The following is a 22522-nucleotide window of genomic DNA, read 5'->3' as shown; positions in this document are numbered from 1 at the left end:
TTGTTGGATGCTGGATAGTTTTGAGTTCCTAAAAGTATATTTGAACTTTTTCTGAGATGTAGTTAACTTAAACTTTGATCCTTTTAGGTCTTGCTTTTAAGATTTGGTAGACTGGCTCATAGCAGTGCTCAGCCTACTGCTATTTTTCCCCTCTACAGGAACAGACTTTCTTAAGGCCCTCAGCTGGAACAATGCTAGGTCTTACTATGTTTGTTTTCCATGACTTGGAGATCACTGCCCACATTACTTGAAGTCCAGTGGTATTGAAAACCATAGTTTCATACATGTAGTGCATTTTATGGACATTTCAGAAGGGAGGAGAAGTCCAATCCTCCCTGGTAATACATCTTGGTTGAAATGCATATCTGTAAGCAAACATTTTGGTCTTTGACATTCTGATTGGGTAAAAGTAGTAGCTCTGTCATAATAAATTTTGGCGTATTTGATTCCTGAGAAACTCCATTCAAGGAGTTATTCTCATTTTATAGCCAAGTTCAAGTAGGTTAAGTGACCATTTGCCTGAACCCAAGCTCACATATATTTGCGACTCAGTGTGCTCTGTGTGTGTGTCTACCAGTCCCTGCTGGAGTTCCCCTCCTTCAAAACAAACACACCCTGGGAGCACAGCAGACAATGATTCTCGCAGGTGCCAGAATCATCAGCATCACCAGGAGCTTGTTAGACAAGCAGACTCTCAGCCCCATCCCACAGCTGCTGAATCAGAATCTACATGTTGACCCTACACTTGGAGACACATTGGTTGGAAAACATTTCCAGGGCCTTGATCCTCTTGAGCCCAGACCTTGCTCCCTGGTAGCACAGACCTGAGTTAAACTGGAAGGAGGCACAGCCAGAAACCAGGCCCCACCCACAGGGTGAGCCTTCATGTCCCATTCCCCCTACACCTCCGACGATGGCTGACGTGCTGGGCACAGCCCGCTCTGGACAAGGCTCCTGGAGAATCTGGTTGGACCCAGCCTCTGCCCTCTGGGAGTTTATGTCTTCTCAGTTTTGCAGGAAGTTGTGACTCTCTTTGTCTTCACCCTCTTCCCAGGTGCTGGTCTGGCAGGAGGCCAGTGGGCTGAACACAGAGTGAAGGGGCAGGGAAGGCCCTGGGCAGGGTGGAAGGGTGGGAATGTGAGATGAGCGGCAGTTTGGGGGGGGGGTTAGTGGTGTGGTCACTGACCATGGTGACAGGTGCCTATCGGCCTGACCCAGGCTGGGTGGGGTCTCTGTCACCTTGCCTGCCCCACTCCCCAGCCCCCCAGCTCGGCCAGGGCAAGTCATGAAGCTGCTGGATAGGTTGTCTCTACACATACCCTCCATTATGGGTAGATTTATGTCCCCCCAAAAGAGAGATATTCAAGCCCTAACTCCTGCCCCCTGAATATGATTCTATTTTTATGATCTTTGAAGATGTGATTTTAAGACAAGACCAAACTGTATTAGGGTGAGCCCTCACCCAACATGACTGGTGTCCTTATAAGAAGAGACAGTCGGACCCGGACAGACAGACAGAAGGCCATGGAGAGGCAGTAAGCCACCACCCACAGCTAGAAGAGGCACAGAACAGATTCTGAAGGCAGCAAGCCCTTGCCAGCACCTGAATTTCAGACCTCTCGACTCCAGAATTGTGAGACAATGCATTCCTGTTTTATAAACCACCCAGTTTGAGGAACTTTGTCATGGCAGCCCTAGGAGGCACCTTCTGAGGCCTCATCTTTGCATTTCAAGGAGAACATTTCTGGAAGAAATCTTCTGGATTCCTTGACACGGAACAAGGACCTCTGAGCTGACCGTCCTACTAGGCCAAGATTACAAGGAGAGGGGAAAGCAGGACTGTTGAAGGGACCTTTTTTTCTTGTTTATTTCCTCTGAGGCATTAACCTGCAATTCAGGCCAGTTTCCCCCAGAAAGAGGGTGGTGCCGTAAGGCCCAAACAGCTGGGGTGGGCTGACCGAGTTCTAAACCAGCATCGTCTTCTCCGGTAGTCATGCTTTTGGAGATACAAGTGGGGTTTTTCTCCTTGCATATCGAGGCCTCCCATCCAGGAGACTTGGCACCCTCCATATGAGGGGTTTCCCTGACGCTGTTTGCTAGTATCCATGCCTGCCCGGGGTTATGAAGCCTGTGGCCAGGCAGAACAGAATGAGCACCGATGTGAGGTCAGAGACTTCACATCCGGCCTGCATTGTGTATTATCACGCAGCTTTGGGCAAGCTTCCAGGCTGTTTGAGCCTCAAATTCTTCATCTATACAATGGGGTTATAATAATACATAACCACCTGGAAGAGTTTTAATAAAGTGAGTTAATGGTCAGATCAGCTATACAGCAAGTGCTCAGTAAATGACAGTGTTCATTATTGCAGGATTACAGAAGGACATAAGGACGGACCTCCGGTTGACAGTAAGGCATCTTTCTTACTGTCATTTGCTGCTTGGTCCAGCAGGTCTCTCCTGTATTAGAGAGTCACCTGGTAGGCTTGTTGAAACACAAGTTCTGGGCCCCACCACCAGAGTTTCTGATTTAGTAGTTTGGGCTGGGACCCGAAAAGTTGCCTTTTGCCAGGGTAATGCTGGTTGGGGACTTCACTTATGGAACCTCAGGCTAGGTCTAGCATTGTTTCTCTCCAGGATTGAATGGAAGGCAACCTGGCCTCAGAGTGGAATCACTGGTGGAGCTCTTCAAAACGCCCGGGGCCCCACCCCAGGCTAAGTAGGGCAGACTCTTAGCAGACTATGGCTCTGATAGTATTACAAAAGCTCCCCAGGTGATTCTAGTGGGCATAGTGGGAAAATCAATTTAAACACTTGGGTTGAAATTCCTCTCTGGGTCAGTTCACAACCCTGGCTCTGATATTTGGAGCTTCAGGACACATGGCTTCCTTTGATTTTTTTATCAAAACAATTTCAACAACTACTCCTCCCTTTCCTCTCATCTCAGGCAGAATTAACCAGCTTTCCCTTTGGTATTCTCCATTGCAGCTCCCTCTCTTAACTCTTTTCTTATTCTAATTTTTTGTAAAAGTTAGTTGTTCACATATCTTTGTCCTCCTTTCCCTAGGCGGTGAGTTGTCTGAGGACAGGACTGGGTCTTTTTTTTTATTGAGAGAACATAACAACATACAAACATGAACATTCTTAACATATGAACATTTCATTCTTGGTATATAATCAATGACTCACAATGTCATCACCTAGTTGTACATTCATCACCGTGATCATTTCTTAGAACATTTGCATTACTCCAGAAAAAGAAATAAAAAGAAAGACTCATATATACCCTCTCATTGGCCGCTAGTATTTCCATCTACCCAATATATTTTAACCTTTGTTCCCCCTACTTTTTTTTTCTATACCCCTTACTACTCCCTTTCAATGATCACTAGTATTTCTATTTACTCAATTTATTTTAACATTTGTTCCCCACATTATTTATTTATTTTTAATCCATATGTTTTACTCACCTGTCAAGGACTAGATCTTAATTCAATTTTATGATCCCCCCTCCCCCACCCCAGAGAGAAATGAAATTCAACTGAATAGTGGTCCCTTCCAATCTCTAATCACAGGTCTACACGGAAGTAAAGGAGAGAATTGGGGGCAAATAGCTAAGTAATCCATATCACAAAACACCTGATTGAAATGTGAATATGCTTTAAATTTGTCTGGAGCTTTGCTTCAAGTCCCTTGTTTGCTATCTGGATACCCTGCACTATTAACCAGGGAGCAAGAGCTCTGTATCTTACTACAGCAACTGAAGCCAGTTCCAAATACCTCTACCATGGTCATCAGCACATTATTTATTTATTTTTCAGGTATACAGGTTGCTATTGCTAATGGATTTTTTAAAAAATACTTTTATTGAGATATCTTCACATACATACAATCCATCCAAAGTATGCAACTAATGGTTTACAATATCATCGCATGGTTGTATACTCATCACCATGATCATAGCAAATTATTTTTAATCTGATGCTTAAACTCAAGTTAGTGCAGCTGCTCATGTCCGAGAAAAGGGACCAGGGAGGGTTGTTTTGGGTGTCTTCTGGGCTCACTTCATAAAAGATGGCTTAGCTGTCTTACGTTTTGTCTCTGGCTGCACTAATTCTGCTGGGGTAAGTGCCACCGACTTGTCGCTGGTAGCAATAATAAAGCTTGAAGAATGGGGAAATGTCATAATTGAGTTAGAAAGCCCTGACTAAATAAGTGAGGCAGTTTCCTAGATGCAGGAAGATCCTTGCCCCAGTCTTATTTTCCCAAAGCTTCCTGCACATCTGCTTTTAATTGGGTTTTGTTTTTTTGTTTTCCTTCATCTGCAGAACTGACTCCTGAGAAAAGGGACCAGGGAGGGCATCAGCATCATCATTCGCTCACCTGCCTATGGGACTTAGATCTTCCAGTAGAGCTGCTGTATGACGTATTTCCTGAATCCCAGCCTTTGTCAAGACGGCTTCATTGGCTGAGACAGCTTTGTCCAAGCACTGGCATGGCTGCTTCCTCAGCCCAAATGTTACCTCCTCCGAGAGGCCCTCCCTGACCACCTGTCTAGAGCAATCTCCACCCAAACCAGTAGTACTATCCACTCTCAGCTGAGCAAGTGAGGAGCCATTTCAGACCAGCTTGGCTGAGCCTTCCGATAGCCGTAGCTCTAGTCGCTATCTGACTGCAAGCACATGAGAGACTCCAAATAAGAACCGCCTTGCTGAGCCCAGTTAGCACATAGGACCGGGAGAGGTGTTTTTCTAGGCTGTTGCAAGCTACTGAGGTTTTATGCTCACACCAAGCTTGAAAGAGGGAGGTACATTATTATTCCCTTTAGCGATCAGGCAAATGAAGCACAAGAGGCCATTGAGCCCTACAACTATGCTGGCATTAATAGCCCCATTTTTTTTTTTTGTATGGTATATGGCGAGGTCACATTTCATTATTTTTCCATGTGAGTAGCCCATTATTGCAGCAGCATTTGTTAAATTTTTTGTTTGTTTTTTTGGTTTGTTTTGCTTGTTTGTTTGTTTTTTGGGAACTGCAAGGACCGGGACTTGAACGCGGGTCTCCCGCATGGCAGACGAGAATTCTACCACTGAACCCCCAATAGCCCCATTTTACAGAGAATAAATTGAAGCTCAGAGGGATTAGAAAATCTGCCTGAGGCTTCTCACTGCTGGCTGTGGGGTTTCTAAGAGGCGTTGAGGTTGTTGGCCTGAGCTCCCAGCCTCCACCCTAGCTGCTGCTCGGCCCTCTCTGCCAATTGCAGCTGTGGCTGTTTTCCAACTGTGCCCCCTCATTTCTAGTCCAACAGTTCTTTGCCAGGGAGCTCCTTGCTCCCCAAGCAAGTAGCAGCAGCTACAATTTTGTAAACTCCGTTAAGAACAGTGCTGGGCAAAAATAAGTTCCAGATGCAGCCAACAGCCAAACAGTAACAATAAAATCTAGAATAGAATAATATTTGCAGAAAAGATAGGAGAATATTTTTATTATCCCAGGGAGTCTAGGCTTTCTTCAACAGATCACAAAACTCAGGTGCCACAAAGGAAAGGACCAACAAACTTGACTAGAGAAAAGCAAAAATCTTTAGATTGACAAAAGACACAATAAGTGGAGTGAAGCACAGTAACAGAGCAGAGAAATCCTTTCTTCATTTTTAACAAAGAATTAATAGTCAAAATATCCAACGAGAAAAAGTTGGTCCAATTTTTAAAAATGAGCAAAGGATATGGCTAAGACGATTCACAGAGGAGAAACTGGAATTGGCTGTAGACCTAAAAAGAATATGTGGTTCCCCCATGGTCAGGGAAGGGCAAACCAAAACAAAAACACTTTGTTAAAAATTTAGATTGGCAATTTTTAAAAAAAATTGATGCTATCAAGCAGTGGTGAGGATGCAGAAGAAAAGGCATTCTCCAGCTTGGTTGGTATTCCTAGTTGGAGGTTTGTGTCCTCAAAGAGCTTTGCATTTCACAGGATGTGTCACTTAACGCACTAACCTTCCAGACCTGTCACCTGCGACTACTGAGCACTTGAAATGTGGCTTCTTGGAATCGAGGTGTGCTGTATGTGTGAAATGCGCACAGGAGTTTGAAGACTTTGTAGGAAAAAAGATAAAGTAATAACTTTTTAATATCGATTACATGTTGAGATGATATTTGGGGTGCACTGAATCACATAAGAATTATTAAAAATGAATTTCACCAATTTCTTTTTCCTTCTTTAATGTAGCTACTAGAAACCTTAAAATCACATATGTGGCATGCATTCCATTTCCAGTGGAGAGCACTGTTCTTGAATATGGTTGAGTTAGCACTTACTGTGGGCCATGCAGAGATGGGGTTTGGCTCAGCCTGGGTCTGATTCTCCCCAGTCCTCAGTGAACAAGGCCACAATAACCAAAGGTTTCCATCTTCCCGTCCTGATGAGGTTAGGAGGGGCTGAGGGTGACCAGTGTCTGTCGGGCTGGAGAATGGGCACATCCCGGCCTTCCTAGCCGTCTCAGTTTTCCCCTTGTGCAATGATGTGGAGGATCTAGGATCCCAGGGGAGGGGGAGGGGGCCTTTCCCAGCCCTCTGTTACCAATGCAGATGAACGGTGGTCCTGGCCCCGCTGTTCCTGGCCTGACCCGCTGGGAGGAGGAGCGCCCTGTTCCGAGGCCTCGGGGAGGGCTGCAGGCAGAGCCGAGATGCATGCTGGGCCCAGGAAGCCAGGGGTCCTGGCAGCCCAGCTCCCAGCCAAGCCCCGGTGGGTGGACGTAGATCCCATTTATCTGAGCACTTTGGTGGGCTTGAACCTCAGAGGGGCTAGAATGTTCTGAAATGTTGGGAAAAGGGAAAGCAGGGTCTTTGTGCCTAGAACGTTTTGGGGAGGTCGCTGGGGGCAGAGTTCTGCTCTCGCCTTTCACAGGGGTGCTACATCTCACAAGTAGTTGCTTTTTCTTCCAGCCTGGTGATTTTTGTGTGTGTGTGTGACTTTTTTATTGTGAAATGTGACATAACTAAAAAAAAGTGATAAATTTCAAAGTACATTTTAACAAGTTATTTTAGAACACATTTCAAAATATAGTACGGGTTATACTTGCACCATTTCAGGTGTTTCCTTCTAGCTGCTCTAAGATACTGGAGACCAAAAAGAAATATCAATATAATGATTCAGTAGTCATACTTGTTTGTTAAATGCTATCTTCTCTGAAACAATTCCTCCTTCTCCTCTGATCCTTCTTCCACTCTTTAGGGATATTTAAGACAATGGCCATTCTAACTTCTTCATGTTGAAAAGGGGTGTCAACATTATGGGATAGAGGATGCAACTGGTTGATGCCCTTGGGGAGACTGTGGTAGCTCTGGGTTTCACAGCTTAACTGGCCTGAGAACCATCTAGAGGTTATACGTTTCTGAAAAGTAAACTTAGTGAGTGAAACTTTTATAGAATCTCAGATAAAGCCCTGGGTATTTGTTCTAGTTTGCTAGCTGCCAGGATGCAACATACCAGGAACGGAATGGCTTTTTAAAAGGGGAATTTAATAAGTTGCTAGTTTACAGTTCTAAGGCTGAGAAAATGTCCCAATTAAAACAAGTCTATAGAAATGTCCAATCTAAGTCATCCAGATAAAGATACCTTGGTTCAAGCAGACTGATGAAGTTCAGGGTTTCTCTCTCAAGTGAGAAGGCACATGGCAAACACAGTCAGGGCTTCTCTCTCAGCTGGAAGGGCATATGGCAAACACGGTGTCATCTGCTAGCTTCCTCTCCTGGCTTCCGGTTTCATGAAGCTCCCCGGGAGGCATTTTCCTTCTTTATCTCCAAAGGTCGCTGGCTCGTGGACTCTCTGCTTCATGGTGCTGCAACATTCTCTGCTCTCTCTGAATCTCTCACTTTCTCCAAAATGTTTCCTCTTTGATAGGATTCCCATAAACTAATCAAGACCCACCCGAATGGGTGGAGGCATGCCTCCACCTAATCCAGTTTAACAACTGCTCTTGATTAAATCACCTCTCCAGGGAGATGCTCTAATTACAGTTTCAAACATACAGTACTGAATAGGGATTAGAAGAAATGGCTGCCTTTAACGGGAACAGGATTAGGATTAAAACGTGGCTTTTCTAGGGTACATACATCCTTTCAAACTGGCACAGTATTTTCTAGGGTTTATAGGAAGACTGTTGGTTGTGGCTTGGTATACCATGGCAATTAGCAATATCTAGATAAAGCTTGCATAAGAGTAACCTCCAGAATGGTCTCTTGATTCTATTTAAACTCTCTTAACTACTGATACCTTGTTTTGTTACATTTCTTTTCCCTCTTTAGTCAGGTAGGTATTGTCGATCCCCCAGTGCCAAGGCCAGACTCATCCCTGGGAGTCATGTACCATATTGCCAGGGAGACTCACATCCCTATATATCATATCCCATATAGTGGGGAGGGCAATGATTTCACCTGCAGAGTTGGGCTTAGAGAGGCAAGGCAGACTGACAAATATTGAGAAAGCCTGACATTTGAGGCTTCCTATTCCCAGTATCAAGATGGCCATATTCCTCACTGCATCAGTTAGAAATAGCATCCAAGTCTGAGTAAGGAGACAACCTCTCCCCCACAACAGCCCTGTGAAAAACCAGGACTCATATGCATTAAACCTCATCAAGTGTTTTGTATTTCCTCTCAGGTAAGTCAAGAGGAAGGTCCAGGGCTGGCAGGGGACTCCACAGTCATCAGGGACCCAGGCTCCTGCTGCTTTTTCTTGGCTTCACCATTATTAGTGAGCAGCTTTCATCCTCAAGTTTGCCTTTATTCCAAGATGATTGTTGGAACTACAACTGTCACATCTACATTCCAGGCAGGGGAAAGAGGAAGAGGGAAGAGCAAAACTGTGCATCCCAGCTTTCTGTTCTTCTAATAAATCCTACCCAGCGACTTCTCATATTTCCTTGACCGGAATTTAGTCATTAGGGTATAGGGGAGGCTGGGAAGTGTAGTTTTTCAACTGGGTGCATCACCAAACCTGAATTAAACTAGGGTTCTGTTTCTAAGGAAGCAAGGGAGAGTGGACATTGGCAGGCGACTAGCAGTTTCTGCCACCCTTAGCACAGCAGTCAAGGCCATGACCGAACTTTCACACCAGTGAGCGCATTCTGTTCCCTGTTCTTGCTGAGCAGGCCTGGCTCACGGGGAAGGGAGGATGTGGAATATCATCATTCAGCTCCATTCGGCTTGTCTGCCCTGACTGATAACCAGCTGACCAGGCCGAAGCACTCTGACCTTCAGCTCAGCCCTGCTGCTGCTTCTCATGCAGCATCTAGAAGTCCACGCGAAGAGTGGAGCTGCTGATGGCCCTTATTCCACTCTCCAGAGAGGACAGGCAGTTCCATTTGACTGCCCTCGAGGCACCTACTGAGAAGATGCTGCTGGTTTAGGGCCACGGGCCAGAGCCTACAGTGTGGTATGCCTGTGTACACACACACACACACACCCTGAGACACCTACATGCCTTGCAACTTCTATCTTTCTCTCCACCCCCCACACACAACCCCAAAATGAAACCTCTTGCTGTTAGTATCTTTTAAGCCAGATCAGGTCAAGGCCTGGACCTGTCAGGTAAAGGTTTTCCATGATGTGGCAGAGCCTTGAGAGCTCTCACCCACCGGCAGAGGGAGCTGGTTACTGCATCCTGTGAGCCAAAGCCTGCAGGCCTCCCGGGGACAGCTGTGGGCCCCTGTGTTTTTCATCCTTCCAGCCGAGCAACCTCACAAATCAAATATCTGGTCTAACTTTTAAATCCTTTTCAGCAACGGTAGTTTCCCATTTAATCCCCCAGAGCTATCAATATGTAATCAGTTTTCCTTAATAAATGATCTCCTTTAACTTTATTAGTTCATAATTAATTTGCTAGCATGTTACCAAGATAATTAACACTCTTGATTAGAGACGGGCAGAAGAGGAAGCTTTTTCTTCATTGATTAAAATGAAGTGGAGGTTGGTGATGTGTGGGTATGGTTTAAAAAATTAAATTGGAGGTGAGATGAATGGGTCTTACTATAGAGCACTTTATTGTCAACTCATGTTTTGCTTTCTTTCCCTCAGATACAAAGATTTGTGGCAGGAGAATCAAGTGGCCGTTGATAATGTTTTATGGAGATTTTACCCACCTAGAGAGCCCTTCAGCCTGCTAGGAGCTGGGGTAAGCCCGGGTGGGGAGAATGGAGCAAGACAAGGCAACAAGCATTGCCATCCTCTTTTGTGGGGTCCAACCCACTGTAGCTTAAAAAGCCCTTCTGCTCCCTTATCTTGTTTGCTCTCCACAACTCCCCTGTGATGGGAGTGATGGGGAGGGCCCCTGAGTCTCCATGGTTCAGAGGAGTAAAGAGGCAAGGAGAAGTGAGAGGCGCATTGCACCCCCCGACCTGTGCCCTCTTCTGGGGTTCAGGGCTTGATGACTTTATCAGAGCAGGGCTGGAAGTAGGCTGTAAAAATGTAATTTGGTGCTTACCCTCCAACACTGGGTGCCTTGCATGCTTCCCTCTCTCCTAGGCCCTGTCACCAGAACTTGGTAGCATCTGCCAAGATCCTGCTCTCTGCCAGACTCTGTACTCAGCATCTCACATGCATTTTCTCACGTGGCCCTTGCAATGCCCCTGTGACATGGGAGTTATTGGTATCGCCGTTTGACTGATGAGGATGACGTTGCTTAGAGAGGAGGAGTTAGGTGCCCCAAGTCACAGGCCTGGAAAGTGGTTGGACTTGGAGTCCTGGCCATCTGGCTGCAGGGCCCAAGCTCTTCTAGCTGAACCCCCAGATTCCCTGGTGGAGAAATGCCTGGAGTGGGCCCGGCTGCTTGCTCAGCCCTGCCCTGGCTGGGCCTTCCTAGAAGCGAACAATGGGGAAGGGAGAGGAAGCCCGGGGCTGCATGCATGGTCTTGGGGCCGGCAGGGCCCTACAGATGGAAACAGCACTACTTTTCCTCACTTTGCCCCTCGGGGGATTCTGCCTTTCTCCTCCTCCTGGGTGTCCTGAGGCTGTGTCCTCGAGTTCTCCTGTGATGGAACCTCACCCAGGCCCCCTGGGGCTGGGGGGTAGAGTGAGCACATCTTATGGAGCTGGGGTTTAGGGCTCAGGCTGGGGTCAGCTCCCGGATGTTGGAGGCCTTGCAGAGAGCAGTTTCCTGGGAATCTTTCCAAGCAGCGTTTGCTCTTGGGGTTAGGGAAAGCTGGGGTCAAAGGTAGGTGCTACAGAAATAGCCGGTTCCTCTAGGACCAGGGTCAGACCCCTGAGGAGAGCTGGCCCCGGAAGGCAAGAACCAAAGCAACAGCTGATGCGGAAGGAGATGATCTGTAATTGATACTCAGCTCCTTCCAGAAAGGGCTGGAGGTTGAATGCCAGGGGACTTGTAACTGTGGATTTTGCTTTGATTACGCTAAGGGCATTTCAGGTGGTCCCTCGGGTGAGGTGGCACTGACTTAGTACCAGCTGCGAAGCAGTTGCCTGCACATTAACCTCTTTAATCCTAATGGTACTGCTGCAGCGTGACACCTTCCTGTGACCACTGGGGAAACCGAGGCTCTGAGGATGAAGTGATTGCCCAAGGCCACACATGTAGCAGGAGGCAGGATTTAAATTCATGTCTGTCTGGTGTGGGCAGCATCCAATATAGTTTCCTGGGAAGCAGGTGGTGATGCCATTTTTAATCTCTTACTCAAATCTCTTTGGTGCCTAAAGCCATTTTGGGCATGACCTAGTTCTGCAAATTACCCAGATGGTTCTAGCCACCCATTGAACTCTGGCCCATATTTCCCTGGGACCATTTCTACCCAAACCATTGCTCTTGGCTAGTCCCGAATGGACTGTTCTGTAGAGTAAGGAGGGAAGGGCTGAGAACTGACAGTCCGTATACTTTATACACATAGACCCAGACACAAAATGCCTCGTACCCGTGTCTTCCCTCCAAAGAGGCAAATGCCAGACAATGAGGTGCTTAAGGTTGGAATGCTGGCTCTGCCATTGGGTGACCTTGGCCAAGGGCTGGAAATTCCCTGTTTTAGTTTCCTCGTCTGTAGCCCGGGGATAACAGAAGTGACTATTTCAGAGAGCTGTTGAGGGGATTAGATGAGATCATACGAATAGAACAAGGTGTGACATAGAGCAGGTGCACAGTGTGCTAGCAATCACCTTCATCTTCACCATCATCTCCATCTTGAGCACTCTAATTATTTCTTCCAGTCTAAAGGGAGTTGCCAGGACTCAGAGGGCTGCTGGGTTCAGACCTCTGGGTCCTGCTTGTCGTTTGTGGCTCAAGGTCACAGTCACCAAAGATCTGAACAGAAAGAACCTTGACCTTCAACTCCAAATGCTCATCTTACAAATGAGGAAACAGCCCTGGAACTAGAGGCTCACAGTTAGGGTCAAAGCATGAGTAACTACACCCTGGCTTAGTGTTCCCGTGGCATTTTGAACCATTTCAATCACTAGTAGGAGCCCAGAGAAGGAAGCCCCCCTTGTTGGGGCCATGTATGAAGTGTTTGAACAATTCAACTCATTTTTTCTCCTTAATGTTTTATAGACTGTTTCCTTCATGTCTTTGCAGAATGCCTTTCAGACAGTGAATGAATAAAAATCCTTACACATCGATTCCCAGCCCAGTATCTCTCCATAAACACAGAGCCCCAGCTCCTACCCGGGTGACATCAAACGCTTCCAAGGGCAGCCTAACATTTCCTTGTCTTACCCTGGCTGTGCATCTGTGTCTCTGGGAGAATTTGGATGGAAATATTAATCCACCAGGCTCCAGTTATAAGGGCATGGTGACTCAGTTGTTTTGACAATATAATATTTCTAGTTAAAAATAAGGCAGAAGTTAAAAACCCCCAAATCCCAGCAAGACCTGGTAGTTCATTCGGTTGCCAACTCAATATCCACTTTCCCTTCTTCCTTCCAATAGAACCCCAGCTGTGCTCAGGTATGGGGCAGCAATGCGCTCAGAGCAAGTGAAACTTTCCCCTTCTCCCAAGTACCCAAAGAGCCCCAACCAACAGATTGGTTTAGGGCTGGGCATGTAACCCAGTTCTGGCCACCAGGGCATGAGAGAAGTCTCCTGGACATGTCTGGAAAAGAAATGATTTAGGTGGTGAGAATTTCTGTCCCAACCTGCTTCCAGTCTGGGATGTAGTTGTATGGGGAGGTGATGACCACAGCAACTCTCTTGCAATCAAGAAGGGAAGGCCAGTGCAATAGACTTCTGGAGGGTGTGATCTGGAAGCCCAGTGTTGCAGAGTCGTGAACAAACCCTGGAATCTCCTACCCACAGACTTCTTGCTATGTAAACCTCTGTGGTTTAAGCCAGCTGTATTCAGGTACTACTTGCAGCTAAAGTCATCCTACCCAAACAAAAACAGGAACAAAAGCCACCACCCACAGCCCAGGAGATATGACACATGGCGATGTCTGCTGGGCTCTGCTTCCTGTCTAACTTCGGTTGGCTCTCTCAGCTCCTGGTGTCTCCTGGGACTTCTGCATTTCCAAACGTCCGAGTCTAAGCTTTCTCCTAAATGTTTCCCTCTGTTAGCTCTCAGGGACTCCAGTAAGCTAATCAAGACCAGCCTTGAATGGGCAGAGTCACATCTCCATCTAATCAAAAGGTCACACCCACAATTGGGTTTGTCACATCTCCATGGAAACTTCCTCATCAAAAGGTCCCACCCTACAATATTGAATCAGAATTAGTAGAACATGGCTTTTCTAGGGTACATAACAGTTTCAAACCACTACATGCCTATTCAGAATAATGCTGTGAATATTTTTGTAGAAGTCTCTTGGTGGACATGAAGTGTTTCTTTTAACTTGAAGTTTTACAAAGGGAACCCCTGAGCTGGTTAAGAATGAGTGAATCTGTATTTCAGAATCAACTACGTGTGATTTGGTTTACAAATAGCCATGCCACAGTCATTCCAATTGACAGCAGACAAGTCTCCAGAACAGTTTCTGAAACTGCCTGATTCCTTCCCCCTTGGGTAGGTGCAGTGAAGGAAAAGCTTCTGTCCGCAGTCAGGGGCAGGGGGAGAGTGTGAGGACGCTGGGATGCAGCACCTGCCTTGTGAGGGGTAATGGCTCTCCCACATCTGTGTCCCCCTGTCCCCGCCACCTTCCCCACCTGTGGGTGGTGGGTCACTGGGCACGGCCCTGAGAAAGAAGGTGTCAGCCACTCCGACTCCAGCCTCGCCTTGTGCCCTCCCCTGGTCAGCTCTGGGTCGTCAACTCACCAACATCTCCACGGCTCACCCTCTTTGGGCACTTGGAATTCAGATGTGGGTATTGAGGCCCTGATATGTGCCCGGCCATGTAAGCCCTTTCCATAAGTGGTGTATGAGTCATGGGCACTGCCACTCCCGTATTTTACCAGTGGGAAGGTGAAGCTGAGCGAGGCAGAGCAACTGGCCCCAAAGCCCCCTAACTGGGCCTCAAACTCAGGCTGCCTGGCATCACACCCGAGCTCTCCCTGTTGCAGTTTTCCCTGCAGGATGAGGTTGTGGTTGGTCATATGAAATAATAAGAAGGGTCCCACCATGAGGCACAAACAGGATTCAGGTGTGGTTGGACTTTGGGTACTGAGGAACCCCAGAAGTTTATTTTCCTGATGGACTAAGGAGTTTGTTGGGGGAGAGGTCACTCTAAGGTAGAAGGAGTTGGGAAGACAAGTGCAGCCTGGGGCTCACCATGGCACACAGGGAAGGGGTTATCAGGACTGCAGTAAGCCAAGCCTGAGCACTGCCTGTGTCTCTGGGCTCAGCATCTCTTGGACCACCTCTGCAACCTGTGGAGGTGGACATGGGTTGTGGGTAAGAGCTGTGTGATAGTATGATTTGGGAGCCTCTGGGATCATGTGGGGTCATGAGCAGGGAGACCTTGGCATAGCATGGCATGGCCTGGGATCCTGGTGAAGGCAGGGCATGTTTGGGCCTCTTGGGCCAGGTCTGTGCTGGGGAGAAACTGACACTTCCAGGCGTGGGTCCAGTCCCCCAGTGTAGTCTGTTCATGGAGTCCCGCGTTGGGGGAGCCCTGCAGATGCAGGTGAGCACAGGGGCTCTGTGAGCTTGGCTAACCACCAAGACCTTTGGGGCACCCACACTGGAGGGCTCTGCCTTGGAGGAGAGCTGCAGGCAGCATCTCTGGCCAACCTCCTCACCCAGGGATTGCAGTCCAGGGCTCAGCAGATTACCACCCGCAGGCTGATTCTGGCTCACACCTGTTTTGTGTGGCCTGTGAACTAAGAATGGTTTTGCAGTTTTCATTGTATAAATGATTATACAATTACCTATGTAGTAGTATCTTCCAATTTGCCTCTTGGCCCGCAAAGCCTAAAGTATTTACTGCCTGACCCTTCACAGAAGAGCTGTCAGTCCCCAGTACAGTCTGTTCGTGGAGTCCCACGTTGGGGGAGCCAGTTCCGTGGAAGGCCGCCCGGGTTTCGTCTGCTCTCCGGGGCATGGGATACGGTCCAGTCCCACACGCCCTCCCTGTTTCCCAGTGGTGCCACGCACGGAGGGAGCCTCCGAGGTCTGGGGAGATGAGGCCGAGTCCCCGAGAGCAATCCTGCCCTCCAGCCTCCCACACCAAGGACTACCAGGGCTGCCGGCTGCTCCTGGTGGTCACTCCTGCGGGGCAGGTGCGCTCCTGCCAACCAAGCAGCATCTTGCCGATAAAACCTAATGAGCTGCGTTTAACAGCAGCACGGCCTGCCATGTGGCTTCCTCCCAGGGCCGCCCATCTGTCGGCCCAGGGAGGCCCCTCTTGGTGCAGCTGGAACCCTCCCCAACCACAAAATCAGGAGAGAGCCGGGGGCGCCTGAGCCAGGCCCGGCCCACGGGCCAACACATCTCCATCCTCAGCCTGCGCCAGCTCCGGGCCACCCTCCAGGCTCCCAGCGGCTCCACCAGATGGTGGCTAACGGAGGGTGAAAAAGCCCCTGGGAAGGCCTGGGCACCGAGTGGAGTGGGAAGGCTGGCCGGACAGAAGAGACCCCTGACCGTGGCAGTGGAGAGAGCTGGTGGGTCACCTTTGCTGGGACTGTGCAGCTTTATTCCTGAGTCATCACCACGTGTCTTTCCTTTCAGTTTCCCCTCCACCGTCCCCAGAGACCTGACACTGGACGTTTATATATCGCAAAGGCCTAGCAAAGTCCTGGAGTTGGTAGGTGTGCGTGCACGCCTGAGGCTGGCACCAGAGCATCCAGAGAGGGTGACTGGTCTGTGCTATCTTGTCTGCAGACGTCCCAGCAGAGGCATTAGGCTGGGTCAGCCTTTTCCCTGTCCTGGAGTGAAGGATTGGGGATAGCCTCTTTCCAGGGATCCACTGGCCCTTCCTGCACCCTGTGAGCCATGCACTGGGCTGCAGTTGGACCCACCTTGTCAGGGCTGTGACTCTGAGTTGCCTAAGGGCTTCAGGCTTAGTGCCAGAGAAGCCAAGCTCACAAGATGTCCAGTCCCCACCTTGGCCAGATGTCTTCTCCTCCCTCCAGACCCATCCCAGCCCCGACTCACTGGCAGAGCAGGTGGATGAGGTTGTTTCAGAAAACTGGGCTGTGTCAGGGCACATTCAGCGCTACACAATGAGAAAAATGTCCTTGCAAAATCTCCCAAGCTCTCATGTGCCTGCCTTCCTGGGGAACTGGGAGGCACACTTTAGATCAGCAGGAGGATGCAATGTGTATATTGCTGTGGGGCAGGACAAAGGAGTGAGCCCACAGTTGATGGTGAGTGGTCAGGGGAGCTCATTATGGTGGGTGCACAAAGCAGGCACTGAGCTGTCTGGTGGTTGGTGCTGAAGAAAGCTGCATAATTAAGTGTGTGTGTGTGTGGGGGGATTTTTGAAGTTATGGGAGGGCAGAAACAAAGAAAAGGTTGAACAACAGGGTGGAAGCTGAGCTGGCACCCAGGCTGGCAACATGGCTGAGGTGCCTTTTGAGATCAAGCACGTCCACGATTTAATTTTTAACTCATTTTGTGGCTCCATCTGCCCTTTGTGTTTCCAGCTGACCAGCGTGATCTGCTGCCCACTCAAGGCCTGGCGTGGGTGGTGGGGTCTGTGCCCGTGGTTGGATGGGTGCCATGGGATGCAGAGTAGAAAACAAGAATTCAGGGCTGTGCCCATGGGAATGTAATGCTTTGGAGAGGACTTGGGGCCAGGATATGGGAGGGGGTTTGAGGCAGTGTCATCTAGATGTTAGGGGCAGGGAGAGCCAGGTGACACTGGGGTTATATCCCCTCTTTTGGAGCTCTGCCCACATGGGTTAGCCACCCTGCCTGGGGGTGAATGGTGCCTTTTTGCTGCCGGATGCTGACCCCTTTTCCTGTAAGGTTCCCAGGCCATCCCACCATCCACACCTCTCTGCTTTATAAAGCCAAGAGATGAGTCTGCAGGCCGGGGCTCCACTGGGGAGGCAGAGCACTTCTAACTGTGCATCACCATCCCTCCTGGGCATGGGGAAGGAGCCGGGGCATTTCATGTTTCTCTTATTCTATTATTTTATCTCCATGGATGGGGAATCAATGGCAGGAATTAAAACCCAAAGCTTCGCTGTGGCTTCTGGATGATGGAAACCTAAAGATATCTCATGGGGACCCCAGCCAAGGTGGAAGTGGTTCTAGAGACAGCCTTTCCCCACGGAGGTCCAGAAGCACGGCTAGCCCAGGGCCCCCTGAGGAGGAGGGCAAGGTGCAGCCTGTGGCCACACAAGGGACCCTGGCAGGGTTTTGAGCTGCTGTGGGCCCCTTGTTTGCAGCAAGGAAAAGTCATGCTTGGCCAGGACCTGAGGGCTAAAGAAGTTGCCAGTGGGGGTTGATGTGCCTCCCTTCAGCCAGAGCGGCAGTGGGGCCCTTTCCGAGAGCCAAGGCCACTACGGCCATGTCTGACCCCGAGCCCATCTGGGCTTCTAGGCCCAATCAGGGAACCATGCCATGGGGCATGGCAGATTACATTTTCCAAAGACAGTATACCAACGTATACTTTCCCAAATACACACGCATTCTCTCTGACAATGTAGCATTGACACTCCTCTGTTGAGAGGTGGAGCCTATGTTCCCTACCCTTTAAAGTGGGCCAAGTGCTTTGACCACTTGAGTGTGGCAGGAGCGACGCTGCTTTGTGACATCTGAGACCAGGTCATAGAAGGTGATCCAACATCTGCCTGCTTCTCTCCTTCTTAGGACAGGCACCTGTGGAGGCCTGAGCCTCCAGGTGAGAATCTGCCAGGCTGGAGAGGCCACACAGACAAGGAGAAAGAAGCCTACCTGTTGGAGTCACCCCAGTCCAGATGTCAGACCCAGGAGGTCGAGCCTGCAGCTGACTCCTGTGTCCAGCACTCTAGCAGCCCCAGCTGATGCCAAATGATGCAGAGATGAGCTACTTCTGCTGAACCTGGCTAAGACTGCAGAGTCACATGCAAAAGAAATGGGTGGTTGTTTTAAGCCACAGGGTTGTGGGGTATGTGATGTGCAACCATAGATATCTGATAACGGGGGTGAGGGAGGACACTGCTGCATATGAAGCCGGCACTTTACCAGATATTCCATTTGCGTGAATTGTTCAATTCTTATACCAGAAAGGTAGGCACCACCATGATGACTGAGGACACACTCCTGGTAGGTGACAGAGTTGGGCCTGGAGCTCAGGGCTGACCCAGAGCCTAAGCTATTTCCATGTAGTGCGTCCCCATACAGTTGTTCTCAGCCCAGCTCTGCTTCAAGGCCGCTGAGCAGCCTGGGACAAGCCCTGCTCCCTGGCCTGGGGAATGACAGACTCCCAGCCCTGACCTTGTACTGGTACAGACCCTTGATCTTTGCACCACAGGCCTGCAAACGTCCGTGCTCTGAGGCCAGGGGAGCTGGGATGCATACATGCACAAGGGGGCATGTCAGCAGTAGCAGAGAAATGGAACTGAGTCTATGCTCTGGAGCATAGAGCTTTTTTGGGGGAGGTGTTAAGCAATATTAATTTTTTAAAAATCATTTACTTTATCAGGCTCTAAGTAAGGGCTTTGTAAACATCAACACATTTAATTGTCACAACCACCCTATAAGGTTGGTATATTATTCTCATCCCCATTGTACAGGTGGGGAAACTAAGGCACAGAAGAGCCAGTGAGCTTGCCCAAAGTTACACAGCTAGTAAAGGATGGAGCTGGGATTTGAATCCAGTCAGTTTGAGGCTGATATCCATCACTTATCTCCCTGTGTCATCCCCTCCCCTTCCATCACCCAGCAGAGAGCACAGGGATTGGCATATATTAGGTTGAGTTTATTGAATCAATGGGCTAGGGAAGGGTGAAGCCCTCCTCCACCAGGATCTGCTATGTAGGGGGGCAATGCTGAGCTCACCTGGCTGAGCGAGGCTGCAGGTATCATGCAGTGGAGGTCTCAGAGGTGGTTCTGGTTGGGCGGAAATCTGGCCTGTCCTCTCTCAATGTCGAGAGGTGGTGTGGCCAGACAGTACCTGGGAGGGCTCTGAGGGCTGGAACCTTGCTTGCTTCATTCGTTCATTCAACAGGTATTTATTAAGTCTGGCCAATAAAAATCCCGTGACTGATCCACACAGGGGCGTGGAGGCCTGGCCCGCTTGCACCTAACTGGGACCACCCTCTGCGGGGTCGGCTGGGGCTTCTCCTGAGACTGCATCGGGGCGACTTCTCCCCTTGCGCCGCCTGCTTCGCTTCCCTTCAGCTGAGGCCACCCTCCCCGCTGCAGGCCATGCACCCTTCATTTCTGAGGGGGGTCTGGGTGGGCACCACCGCCTCCTGCTGTGCGTGGGGAACACCTCTCTGAGAAAGCCACAGAGAGAAAAGGACAGTGAGAACAGATCACATGGAGACTTGGGAGCCAAGGACGTGGCTTTTCCTCGGTGTGAAATGGGGAGACTGGTGAGTTCTGAGCAGAGGGTGGCACAGTTTGGCTTCAGATCAAAGGCTCCAGCTGTTTGTGTGGAGAACAGGCATGGGGGATGCAGGGAGGCCCACTAAGAGGCTGCAGCAGCAGAAGAGAGGGCAAGAAAAGGTGCTATGCTGGATGTATTTTTTAAACTTTTTTTTTTTTTTTAACATGGGCAGACACCAGGAAACAAACCTGGGTTTCCAGCATGGCAGGTGAGAACTCTGCCATGGAGCCACCGTTGCCTGTGTTGGATATATTTTGAAGGCTGGAGTCCAAAGGATTTACCGACTGGTTGGATATGCCTCCAGGATTCAGTCTGAATAATTGGACATCATGAGATGGGGAGAACTGTTAGAGACCTGAGTTGGGTGGGGGGTGGGGTTCACAGGGGTGCCCTCTTAATTTTCCAGGCCTCCATATTTCCCTGTGGGTGCTCTTTGAAGCCCTATTCAGCTGAGCTCCCATAGCTTGAGCCTCTCCTGGAAACTTCTGGAGGGTTGTGCTGGTTTGAAAGGAAGTATACCCCCTGGAAAAGCCATGTTTTAATCAAAATATCATTTCATAAAGGTAGAATAATCTCTATTCAATACTGTATGTTTGAAACTGTAATCAGATCATCTCCCTAGATGATGTGATTTAGTTAAGAGTGGTTGTTAAACTGGATTAAGGGACAACATGTCTCCACCCATTTGGGTGGGTCTTGATTGGTTTATTGGAGTCCTATAAAAGAGGAAATATTTTGGAGAATGAGAGATTCAGAGAGAGCAACACTACGAAGCAGAGAGTCCACCAGCCAGCGACCTTTGGAGATGAAGAAGGAAAACGCCTCCTGGGGAGCTTCATGAAACAGGAAGCCAGGAGAGAAAGCTAGCAGATGATGCCGTGTTTGCCATTAGCCCTTCCAGCTGAGAGAGAAGCCCTGACTGTGTTTGCCATGTGCCTTCTCACTTGAGAGAGAAACCCTGAACTTCATCGGCCTTCTTGAACCAAGGTATCTTTCCCTGGATGCTTTTGATTGGACATTTCTATAGACTTGTTTTCACTGGGACATTTTCTCGGCCTTAGAACTGTAAACTAGCAACTCATTAAATTCCCCTTGTTAAAAGCTGTTCCATTTCTGGTATATTGCATCCCAGCAGCTAGCAAACTAGAACAAGGGTGGAACTGGATCTATTATTTTTTATTGTGGTAAAATATTTATAATGCAAATTTTGCCATTTTAAGCTTTTTTTTTTGGCATGGGCAGGTACTAGGAATCAAACCTGGGTCTCCAGCATGGCAGGTGAGAAATCTGCTACTGAGCCACCATTGCACCATTCCATTTTTTTTTTTTTTAGTTAATTCCCGAATTTTTGCCCTTTTCTTCCCATCCCATTTTAAGCATACCATTTGGTGGCATTAATTACATTCACAATGTTGAGACACCATTGTTGCCATTTATTTCCGAAGTTTTTCATCACCCCAAAAAGAAACCCTATACCTGCTAAGCAACAGTTTTACCCATTCCCTCCTCACTCCAGCCCCTTGTAACCTCAAATCTACTTTCTGTCTCTATGAATTCTTCCATTCTAGGTATTTCATGTAAGTGGCCTCATATGATATTGTCCTTTGTGGCTGACTTTTCACTTAGCGTAATGTTTTCAAGGTTCAAGTATGTTGTAGCATGTATCAGAACTTCATTCTTTTTTATGGCCGAATAATATTATTTCATTGTATGTCAGGGTTGTGTCTGTTTTTATCTCTACTGCTTGTGGAGTGGGTACATGGATGAAGGAATTCAGTAAAGCCCTGGGGCAGAAGTGACACTTGACTGGGCTAGGGTGCAGATATAGACAGCTTCTGGAACTTCTGCTGGTGGGAGCAGGATAGGAGAGAGCCCTTTATGGCAGGTAAATCTCAGAGAGCCTGGTCTGACCAGATTTGATGCTGCTTTTTCTCTCCTCTCCGTGCCCACTCTCTGTCGATCTGAGACTCCTGGAGGAAGGAAAACAGGGAGAGGATGGGTGGCTACAAAGAAGAGGAAGTGGGGCACTCTAGGCTTCTTCCTAGATCCCGGGATGCGTTCTGAGAGTAGTCCTGCACCCATGTGAGAGGAGAGAGGTTTGAAACGTCCCTGGAGAGCAGTTTCCCATCTGAGCAGGCTCAGAGTCTCTGAAGCGCGTGTTGCCATGGCAAACATTTACGGAGAGCCAGGCAGATCTTTCCAGAACCTCTGCCTCCCCGGTTACACCGTCGACCCAGCAGAGTGAATCGGCTGCGCTTTGATGATGCAGAGTCTCTAACCCTCACCTGTAGATGGGTATGTGCCATGCCTTGCTCCTGCTTGGTGCCAGGAAATAGTTTCCCCTCACCCCATTGTTCTGTTGTTCTGGAAGAAGAAAGCACATGCTCTGAGGCTCACAGCCTGACGGCCCTGGAAGGGAACATTGCTCCCTGTGCTAATCGGCCTCCCTTCCTTGTATGAATTCCAGCGTGTGAGCCATCACCGAATGCCAGGGTAGCTCCTGAGCTATTTGGCTGGAGTTTTCTGCTGGGCCTTGCCCGTCCCCTCATGAAACACTCAGGGAGCAATTCCTAGGCGGGTGGCTCAGGCTGATTTTTGTTTCATTGGGTCGGCTGGAA

The 22522-nt window shown here is 48.8% G+C and overlaps 1 long non-coding RNA gene across 1 annotated transcript in view; it reads left to right on the top strand.

Moving 5' to 3' along the window:
* The window catches only part of LOC143653259 (uncharacterized), a 171379-nt gene that overhangs the window by 129828 nt on the left and 19029 nt on the right, over positions 1-22522 (top strand). The window contains exon 3 of the long non-coding RNA XR_013161200.1: positions 10071-10167. This is a non-coding gene — a long non-coding RNA (uncharacterized LOC143653259). The remainder of the gene's footprint in view (positions 1-10070; positions 10168-22522) is intronic.

Source organism: Tamandua tetradactyla, chromosome 13 (assembly GCF_023851605.1).
Source record: "Tamandua tetradactyla isolate mTamTet1 chromosome 13, mTamTet1.pri, whole genome shotgun sequence".
Taxonomy (NCBI): domain Eukaryota; kingdom Metazoa; phylum Chordata; class Mammalia; order Pilosa; family Myrmecophagidae; genus Tamandua; species Tamandua tetradactyla.
Note: the sequence above shows the minus strand (reverse complement) of the source record. Positions and strands in the feature narration are given on the sequence as shown.